This window comes from Jaculus jaculus, chromosome 3, assembly GCF_020740685.1.
Source record: "Jaculus jaculus isolate mJacJac1 chromosome 3, mJacJac1.mat.Y.cur, whole genome shotgun sequence".
In the NCBI taxonomy this organism is placed as follows: Eukaryota; Metazoa; Chordata; class Mammalia; order Rodentia; family Dipodidae; genus Jaculus; species Jaculus jaculus.
Window position 1 is genome coordinate 72,799,127 of NC_059104.1, and position 8,893 is coordinate 72,808,019.

At 49.6% G+C, this 8,893-nt stretch overlaps 1 pseudogene; it reads left to right on the forward strand.

Moving 5' to 3' along the window:
* The first annotated feature begins 419 nt into the window (after window positions 1-419).
* On the forward strand, window positions 420-8,376 carry LOC101600266 (annotated as a pseudogene).
* Window positions 8,377-8,893: the final 517 nt, after the last annotated feature.

Sequence of the window (8,893 nt, forward strand, 5' to 3'; positions counted from 1 at the left end):
GGCCACCCTGAGACTAAATAATGAATTCCAGGTCAGCCTGGGCTAGAGCAAGACCCTACCTCAGATAAAAAAAATAAAAAAAACAAAACAAACAAAAAAAGAAACTCTAACTGTTGTTAGAGGAAAGAGGACGATGACCAGTCAATCTTTAACTGCTTCCACCTGAACAGAGTCACAAACTAATTGTAGTTAGAGTGTCTTCCTGAGGGGAGGCTATCTGAAGGACCCCAAAACTGTATTGATGGAGTACAGGAAAACAGATCTAGAAGAAAGTGTTGGGGAGAAAGAATAAAAGCAAGGAATTAAAAGCCGGGCATGGAGGAAAGCAGGCAGGCCAGCCGGCGGGCAGCAGGGCCGAGCGAGAGCCCCAGAGAGACAGAGACAGAGAGGGGGTCTCACCAGGCGGCTGTTGGGGTGCCATGGCCGGGGCCACCACCATCGAGGCGGTGAAGCATAAGATCCAGGTCCTGCAGCAGCAGGCCGATCGGAGGAGAGAGTCGAGCGCCTGCAGCAGGAGGTGGAGAGGGAAAGGTGAGCCCCCCAGCGGGCTGAGGTGGCCTCCTTGAACCGCAGGATCCAGCTGGTTGAGGAGGAGCTGGACTGTGCTCAGGAGTGCCTGGCTACTGCCCTGCAGAAACAGGAGGAAGCAGAAAAGGCTGCAGGTGAGAGTGAGAGAGGAATGAAGGTCATTGAAAACCGGGCCCTGAAAGATGAGAAAAGATGGAGCTCCAGTATATCCAGCTGAAGGAAGCCAAGCACATTGCAGAAGAGGCAGATAGGAAGTACGAAGAGGTGGCTCGTAAGTTGGTGATCATCTAAGTTGGTGATCATCGAAGGACACTTGGAACGCACGGAGGAACGAGCTGAGCTCGTGAAAGGCCCAAGAATTCAGAAGCTCAGAAATACTATCACGCTCCAAGGGGAGCTTAAGCGGGCTCCCTGCATACCTCAAACTCCAGGCTTTACTCCCTGTTGGAAGCAAGTAAAGAATCCCTCTTCTCATTATATCAGAGCCCACTCCTAATATAAAACTAGGTAAAAGGGCATGAGATAGCCCTCAAGGATGGGAAATGAGTAATGAAGTGAACCACTTATTTGGTTTCTGTAAATAGCCTACACTATAAGCCTTACACTATAAGCCTTAATAGCCCACACTGTGGAACCGACTTGGAGGTAAGGGGGCCCCTTCTGGAGTGAGTGTGTGCCGGCCGGTGTTTGTGTTCTGAGTATCTGGTTTCTGGGACGCATGCTTTTGGCTTGGTTTGATTTGCAGCTGTCCTCTAGGGCCGTGAAGGACCAGAGGATCATGATCAGCAGACGTGCTAGGAGGATCACAGGCTGCCACCCTGGGGGACGCCCTGGGAGGTGAGGAGAGCCAGGGATGCCTGGTGGTCTCCTACTGTCAGTGAGAAGACCGAGTTCTGTTGTTAGAGCGGAAGCTTCCTCCTTCGTGGCCGTCCAATTCTTTTGCCTGCTTGTGGAAGACGCGGACGGGTCGCTGGTGTCTGGATTTGTTAGTCTCAGTTGTGTGTGTTGTTGTTGTTCTTTGTGTCTTTGTCTATAGTTCTAAAATGGGACAGACGGTGACAACGCCCCTTAGCTTGACTCTTGACCATTGGACTGAATTTAAATCTAGGGCCCATAATTTGTCAGTTGAGGTTAGAAGGAGACCCTGAAAAACGCTTTGTGCCTCTGAGTGGCCAACTTATGAGGTCGGATGGCCATCAGAAGGAACCTTTAATTCTGAGACTATTCTGGCTATTAAAGATATTATTTTTCAGAATGGATCAGGCTCCTGTCCCAACCAAGAGGCTTATATCCTCACCTGGAAGGATTTGATGGACAACCCCCTGCTGTGGGTCAGGCCGTGGCTGAATAAACCCAGGAACTCAAGCTCCAGAGTTCTGACTCTCGAAAATGCAAAGAAACCCTCTCCTCCCCCTCGCATCTATCCTGAGATCAAAGAGCCTCTGGCTTGGCCGGAGACTCAGCCTGCTCCTCCCCCCCCTTACCTAGTCCCAGGAGCTGAGGGAGGACCTCTGGCCCCTCCCAAAGTTCCACCCTCCACCCTTCCCACACCTCTGCCTCTGGCCCCTCCCGAAATTCCGCCCTCTGCCCTTCCCATGCCTCCGCCCCCCTCCCTCCCTGAGCCTCTGCCTCCAGGCTTGCCCAGGCTTCCTTCCTCTGCCCCTCCCGAGCTCCTGGAAATGGGAGGGCCAACCGCAAGGACGCGGAGCCGGAGAGATGCTACCCCGGAGGGAGCAAATGGAATTGTAACACTGCCGCTACATGAGGCAGATCCTCCCATGCTGGGGGGCCAACTACAACCCCTCCAATATTGGCCTTTTTCCTGTGCAGATCTTTATAACTGGAAAGCTAACCATCCCCCTTTCTCAGAGGAACCCCAACGCCTCACGAGGCTGATGGAATCTCTTATGTTTTCTCATCAGCTCACCTGGGATGATTGCCAACAGCTGTTGCAGACACTCTTCACAACCGAGGAACGAGAGAGAATTTTAATAGAGGCCAGAAAAAAATGTCCCTGGGGCCGACGGGTGGCCCATGCAGCTGCAGCATGAGATAGACGTGGGGTTCCCTCTGACTCGCCCTGTTTGGGACCACAATACGGCTGAAGGTAGGGAGAGCTTAAAAATCTATCGCCAGGCTCTGATGGCGGGTCTCCGAGGTGCCTCCAGAAGGCCCACCAATTTGGCCAAGGTAAGAGAGGTAATGCAGGGGCCAACGGAGTCTCCCTCAGTGTTTCTTGAGAGGCTCATGGAAGCATTTAGGAGGTTCACACCCTTTGACCCCACCTCTGAGATTCAAAAGGGCTCAGTAACATTAGCTTTCATAGGACAGTCAGCTCCTGATATCAGAAGGAAACTTCAGAGATTGGAGGGATTACAGGAAGTTGAGCTACGTGATTTAGTAAAAGAGGCAGAAAAGGTATATTACAAAAGGGAGACAGAAGAGGAAAAGGAGCAGAGGAGAGAAAGAGAGAAGAACGTGAAGAGAGACGTGAGAAAGAGAGAGAAGAAAGGGAGGATAGGCGCAATAGACGACAAGAGAAAAATCTGACCAGGATCCTGGCCACAGTGGTAGAAAAAAAAAGGAGAAAGGAAGAGAAATTTTCAAAGGTTTAGGACAGGCCCTAGGCAGATAGGGAACCTGGGCAACAGGACCCGACTTGATAGAGATCAATGTGCCTGTTGCAAAGAGAAAGGGCACTGGGCAAGAGACTGCCCTAAGAAGAACAGCACCAGGCCTAGGGTCCTAACCCTTGGAGAAGATGAAGACTAGGGAGGACGGGGCTCTGAGCCCCTCCCCCCGAGCCCAGGGTAACTCTGAAGGTGGAGGGGCAAGGTTTACAACCCTAGCAGCCCCCCCCCCCTCTATCCACTAACTAAAGAGAAAGGAAAATTCATTTGGACCTCTGAACACCAGGGAGCGTTTAATGCCATCAAGAAGGTACTATTAAGTGTGCCTGCCCTAGCCCTCCCTAATGTGACCAAACCATTCACCCTTTACGTAGATGAGTGTAAGGGGATAGCCCGGGGAGTCCTAACCCAATCCTTAGGGCCATGGAGAAGACCCGTTGCTTACCTATCAAAGAAACTTGACCCCATGGCTAATGGATGGCCTATATGTCTAAAAGCCATAGCGGCGATGTCCACGTTGATCAAAGATGCTGATAAACTAACTCTAAGGCAGAGGATAACTGTTATTGCCCCCCATGCCCTGGAGAGCATTGTCCAGCAGCCCCCAGACCGATGGATGACTAACGCCCGTATGACTCACTACCAGAGCCTGCTTCTCACCGACAGGATAACGTTTGCCCCTCCTGCCACCCTCAACCCCGCTACCCTTCTGCCTGAAGAAACTGATGAGCCAGTGACTCATGACTGTCATCAACTGCTGGTTGAGGAAACTGGGATCCAAAAGGATCTCACAGATGTCCCACTGACCGGAGGAACATTAACCTGGTTCACAGATGGAAACAATTACATTGTAGAAGGTAAGAGGATGGCTGGGGCGGCGATAGTAGACGGAACACAAACAGTCTGGGCCAACAGTCTGCCAGAAGGAACTTCAGCACAAAAGGCTGAGCTCATGGCCCTCACACAGGCCTTACGACTAGCTGAAGGAAAGTCTGTGAATATCTACACGGACAGCAGGTACGCTTTTGCTACTGCACACGTACATGGGGCCATCTACAAGCAGAGAGGGCTACTTACCTCAGCAGGGAAAGAAATTAAAAACAAAGAAGAAATTCTAAGTTTGCTAGAAGCCCTACATCTACCCAAAAGACTGGCCATTATGCATTGCCCTGGCCACCAAAAAGCCAAAGATTTTATCTCAAAAGGAAACCAGATGGCTGACCAAGTGGCCAAGCAGGCTGCCCAGGGGGTCAACCTTCTGCCCATAATTGAGAAGCCAAAGAACCAAAAAAGTGAACAATGATATACCCCAGGTGACTGGCAAGAAATTAGAAAGTTAGGCCAGTTCTCTGAAACTCCAGAGGGGGCCTATTTTACCTCAGAGGGAAAAGAGATTCTACCTCAAGCAAAGGGACTACAGTACGTTCAACAAATACACCGCCTAACCCATCTGGGAGCCAAACATCTACAAAAACTGCTGCAGACGTCTCCTTACCATATTCTGAGGTTGCCAGAGATAGCTGGCTTAGTAGTCAAGCATTGTGTACCTTGCCAGATGGTCAATGCTAATCCCTCAAGAATGCCTCCTGGGAAGAGGCTAAGGGGAGACAGCCCAGGTGCTCACTGGGAAGTGGACTTCACTGAGGTAAAACCAGCTAAGTATGGTAATAAGTATTTACTAGTTTTTGTAGACACTTTTTCAGGATGGGTAGAGGCTTATCCTACCAAGAAAGAAACCTCAACCATGATGGCTAAGAAAATACTGGAAGAAATTTTCCCAAGATTTGGGATACCCAAAGTAATAGGATCAGACAACGGTCCAGCCTTTGTTGCCCAGGTAAGTCAGGGACTGACCAAAATATTGGGGATTGATTAAAAATTACATTGTGCATACAGACCCCAAAGCTCAGTACAGATAGAAAGGATGAATAGAACCATTAAAGAGACCCTCACCAAATTGACCGCAGAGACTGGCACTAATGATTGGATAGCTCTCCTACCCTTTGTGCTCTTTAGGGTCAGAAACACACCCGGACAATTTGGACTGACCCCCTATGAATTGCTATACGGGGGGCCTCCTCCACTGGTAGAAATAACCTCTATACATAGTATTGATGTGCCGCTTTCCCAGCCTCTGTTCTCTAGGCTCAAGGTGCTCGAGTGGATGAGACAACGAGCAAGGAAGCAACTCTGGGAGGCTTGCTCAGGAGAAGGAGACTTACAGGTCCCACATCACTTCCAGGTGGGAGATTTGGTCTATGTCAGACGTCACCACGCAGGAAACCTTGAGACTCGGTGGAAGGGCCCCTACCTCATCCTACTGACCACTCCAATGGCCATGAAAGTTAAAGGAATACCCGCCTGGATCCATACATCTCACGTCAAGCCTGCTCCGCCACCGGGCCCCGAATGACAAGCCGAGAGGACAGACAATCCCCTTAAACTCAGGCTTCGCCATATGGCTTCTCCTTCTCCAGCTAGGTGATGCCTCCAATCCCCATGCCCCCCAAAAGTTGACTTGGCAAGTGCTTTCTCAAACAGGGGATGTGATATGGACTACAACTAGGGAAGCACCCCCCCGGACTTGATGGCCTGTCCTGACCCCAGACATCTGTGCCCTGGTAGCCGGGATAGAATTTTGGGATATCCCAGAGCTCACCCCAGAGGAGGTCTCTAGAGAAGTCCACTCTCATGTGGCAAAGCAGGCACTCACACAAGGGGTCATCTCCCAAGGTCAATATATGGCAGACAACCCGGGGTGCAGCTCTGGGCCAGCCCAACGTAAGATGCAGCATACCCCATTTTATGTCTGCCCCCGAACTTCTAAACGAAGTTGTGGAGGGACAAAAGAGTTCTACTGTAAACACTGGGGTTGTGAAACTACAGGTAATACCTACTGGCACCCAGCTTCCTCCTGGGACCTGATTACTGTGCAGGAAGGATTAGATGGGAAAAAAGCTGTTCCTCTCAGCATCTCTTTCACCCCCCAAGGTCAAGAGTCCCGAGACTGGAAAAAAAAAAACTTGGGGACTCAGGTTTTATATGACAGGATGGGATAAGGGCCTAACCTTTACTATACGACTTAAAATAGAGCCTCCCACCCCAAGACCAGTAGGACCTAATAAAGTTCTAGTAGAACAGGGACCCCCTAAAGTGGCATTACCCAAGCTCCCACCCACTGTGGCAGCCAAGATCCATCACATAACGACTGCTAGAACCCCTCTGACTAGCCCACTCTCAGAAGCCCCACATGGGACAGGACAGAGGCTCTTTAACCTAATCCAAGGGGCCTTCCTCGCCATAAATGCCACCAACCCCAACATTACCTCTGCCTGCTGGCTTTGTTTATCCTCAGGACCACCCTACTATGAGGGGATAACAACTATGGAAGAGTTTAATATAACTAAAAAGCATAATAGCCGGTGTTCATGGGGGACCAAAAACAAGTTGACTATCCCTGAGGTCTCAGGAAGGGGGGCATGTATAGGAAAGGCCCCCCCATCCCACCAACATCTTTATAATGTTACTCTGACCTATAGTCAGACTTCAGACAACCAATATCTAGTGCCAGGGTATAACAGGTGTTGGGCATGTGATACTGGGCTGACTCCCTGTGTTTCTACTTCAGTTTTTAACCCATCCAAAAATTTCTATATTATGGTCCAGCTTGTCCCCCGGGTTTACTACCATCCTGAGGAAGTAGTCACTAAAAAGCGTCAAAGGGAGAGGGAAACTGACCAGGGATGGTTTAACAAGTCCTCCTGGATGACTACTCTGCTTTCCACCCTGATGGGACCCTTAATGGTTTTGCTCCTGATGCTTTCAGTTGGGCCTTGCATACTTAATAAGATTTTTACTTTTGTTAGAGAACGAGTGAGTGCGGTCCAGATCATGATGCTTAGACAACAATACAATATAAGGGCCTTCAGGGCAGAGAGAAAAATTACATTTAGTCCTTCCAAGTTCTAGGATTAGAACTATTAACAAGAGAAAAAGTGGTAAATGAAAGGCCCAAGAATTCAGAAGCTCAGAAATACTATCACGCTCCAAGGGGAGCTTAAGCGGGCTCCCTGCATACCTCAAACTCCAGGCTTTGCTCCCTGTTGGAAGCAAGTAAAGAATCCCTCTTCTCATTATATCAGAGCCCACTCCTAATATAAAACTAGGTAAAAGGGCATGAGATAGCCCTCAAGGATGGGAAATGAGTAATGAAGTGAACCACTTATTTGGTTTCTGTAAATAGCCTGCACTATAAGCCTTACACTATAAGCCTTAATAGCCCACACTGTTAGCCTTAGTAGCTCGCACCATAAGCTGTAACAGCCTGCCTCAGACCACCAAGGTCACAGGAGGCTGATACCATACTCTGCTACCCCCACCTAAGGAATTGCACAAAGGCTGACCTCCAAGGTCATAGGAGGCTGATACCATACTCTGCTACCCCCACCTAAGGACCTGCGCAAATGCTGACCACCAAGGTCATAAACTAATTGGCTTAGAAACTATGGGGTGGCACAAACTGACTGGCTAACACCCTGCGGGGCTCCTAATATTAGAAAATGATTGGTCTAATGCACAGGCTTTGTTAGAAACCCTATAAAAACTGTCCTGTTCCTGCATTCGGGGCTCTGCAGTCCTCTACCCCTGTGAGGTGTACGACTGTGGGCCCCAGCGCGCTTGGAATAAAATCCTCTTGCAGTTTGCATCAAGACCGCTTCTCGTGAGTGATTTGGGGTGTCGCCTTATCTGGGCAGAGCGTGGGGGCCCCCTGCGGGGTTTTTTTTCCTACACTAGCAGAGTCCTGTTGCCGAGAGATGGATGAGCAGATCAGACTGATGGACCAGAACTTGAAGTTTCTGAGTGTTGCTGAAGAAAAGTACTCTCAAAAAGAAGACAAATATGAAGAAGAGATCAAGGTTCTTACCGACAAGCTCAAGGAGGCAGAGACCCATGCTGAGTTTGCTGAGAGATCAGTAGCCAAACTGGAAAAGACTATTGATGACTTGGAAGATAAGCTGAAATGCACCAAAGAGGAGCACCTGTGTACACAAAGGATGCTGGACCAGACCTTGCTTGACCTGAATGAGATGTAGAGCTGTCCTGCCCTGCCCTGCCGCCGATCCTCCCCAACCCAACCTGACCCGACTGCACCAGAGGCCAGCCTGCCCGAAGCTAACCTTGAAATGGAGGGCTGATCTTTAACTGGAAGGCTGCTTTCTCCTTTTGCCACCCCCTCTACCCTCATGTCTTTTTGTTTTAACCAAACTGTCTCTGCCTCTTCCCGGAGAGTCCCGCTGGTGGAGGCTGAGCACCTTGGGGAACATGTAAGGGAACGGGCACAGTGCGGTGTCTGCTAAAGCATGCTGGGATGTGCACATCTTGTCATGTCTCCTAGCAACTGTTTGTAAAACATTCCAAGTAATTCCACGTCTCGGGAGCAGCAATTTAATGATTCCTTTCTCACTTTTAGAAGGTAACTTTTTTAGCCTTATGCATCCTGCCCTCTCTGTGAAGGAGGTGGGCAGGCTATGGGCCTGCCTCACGGAAAGCCACAGAGCTCAGGACAGACTGCTGTGGAACCTCATTGCTCTGTACAAAGGACCAGCCAAACACAGGGATCTTAGGACATTTGCCAAAAACGAAAGGTCAATACCGTGCTGTGGTAGCACTCAGCTTTTGTTGTCTTTGAACAACTTACTTTTGTTTTTTACTATTTTCATTATACATTACCAAAT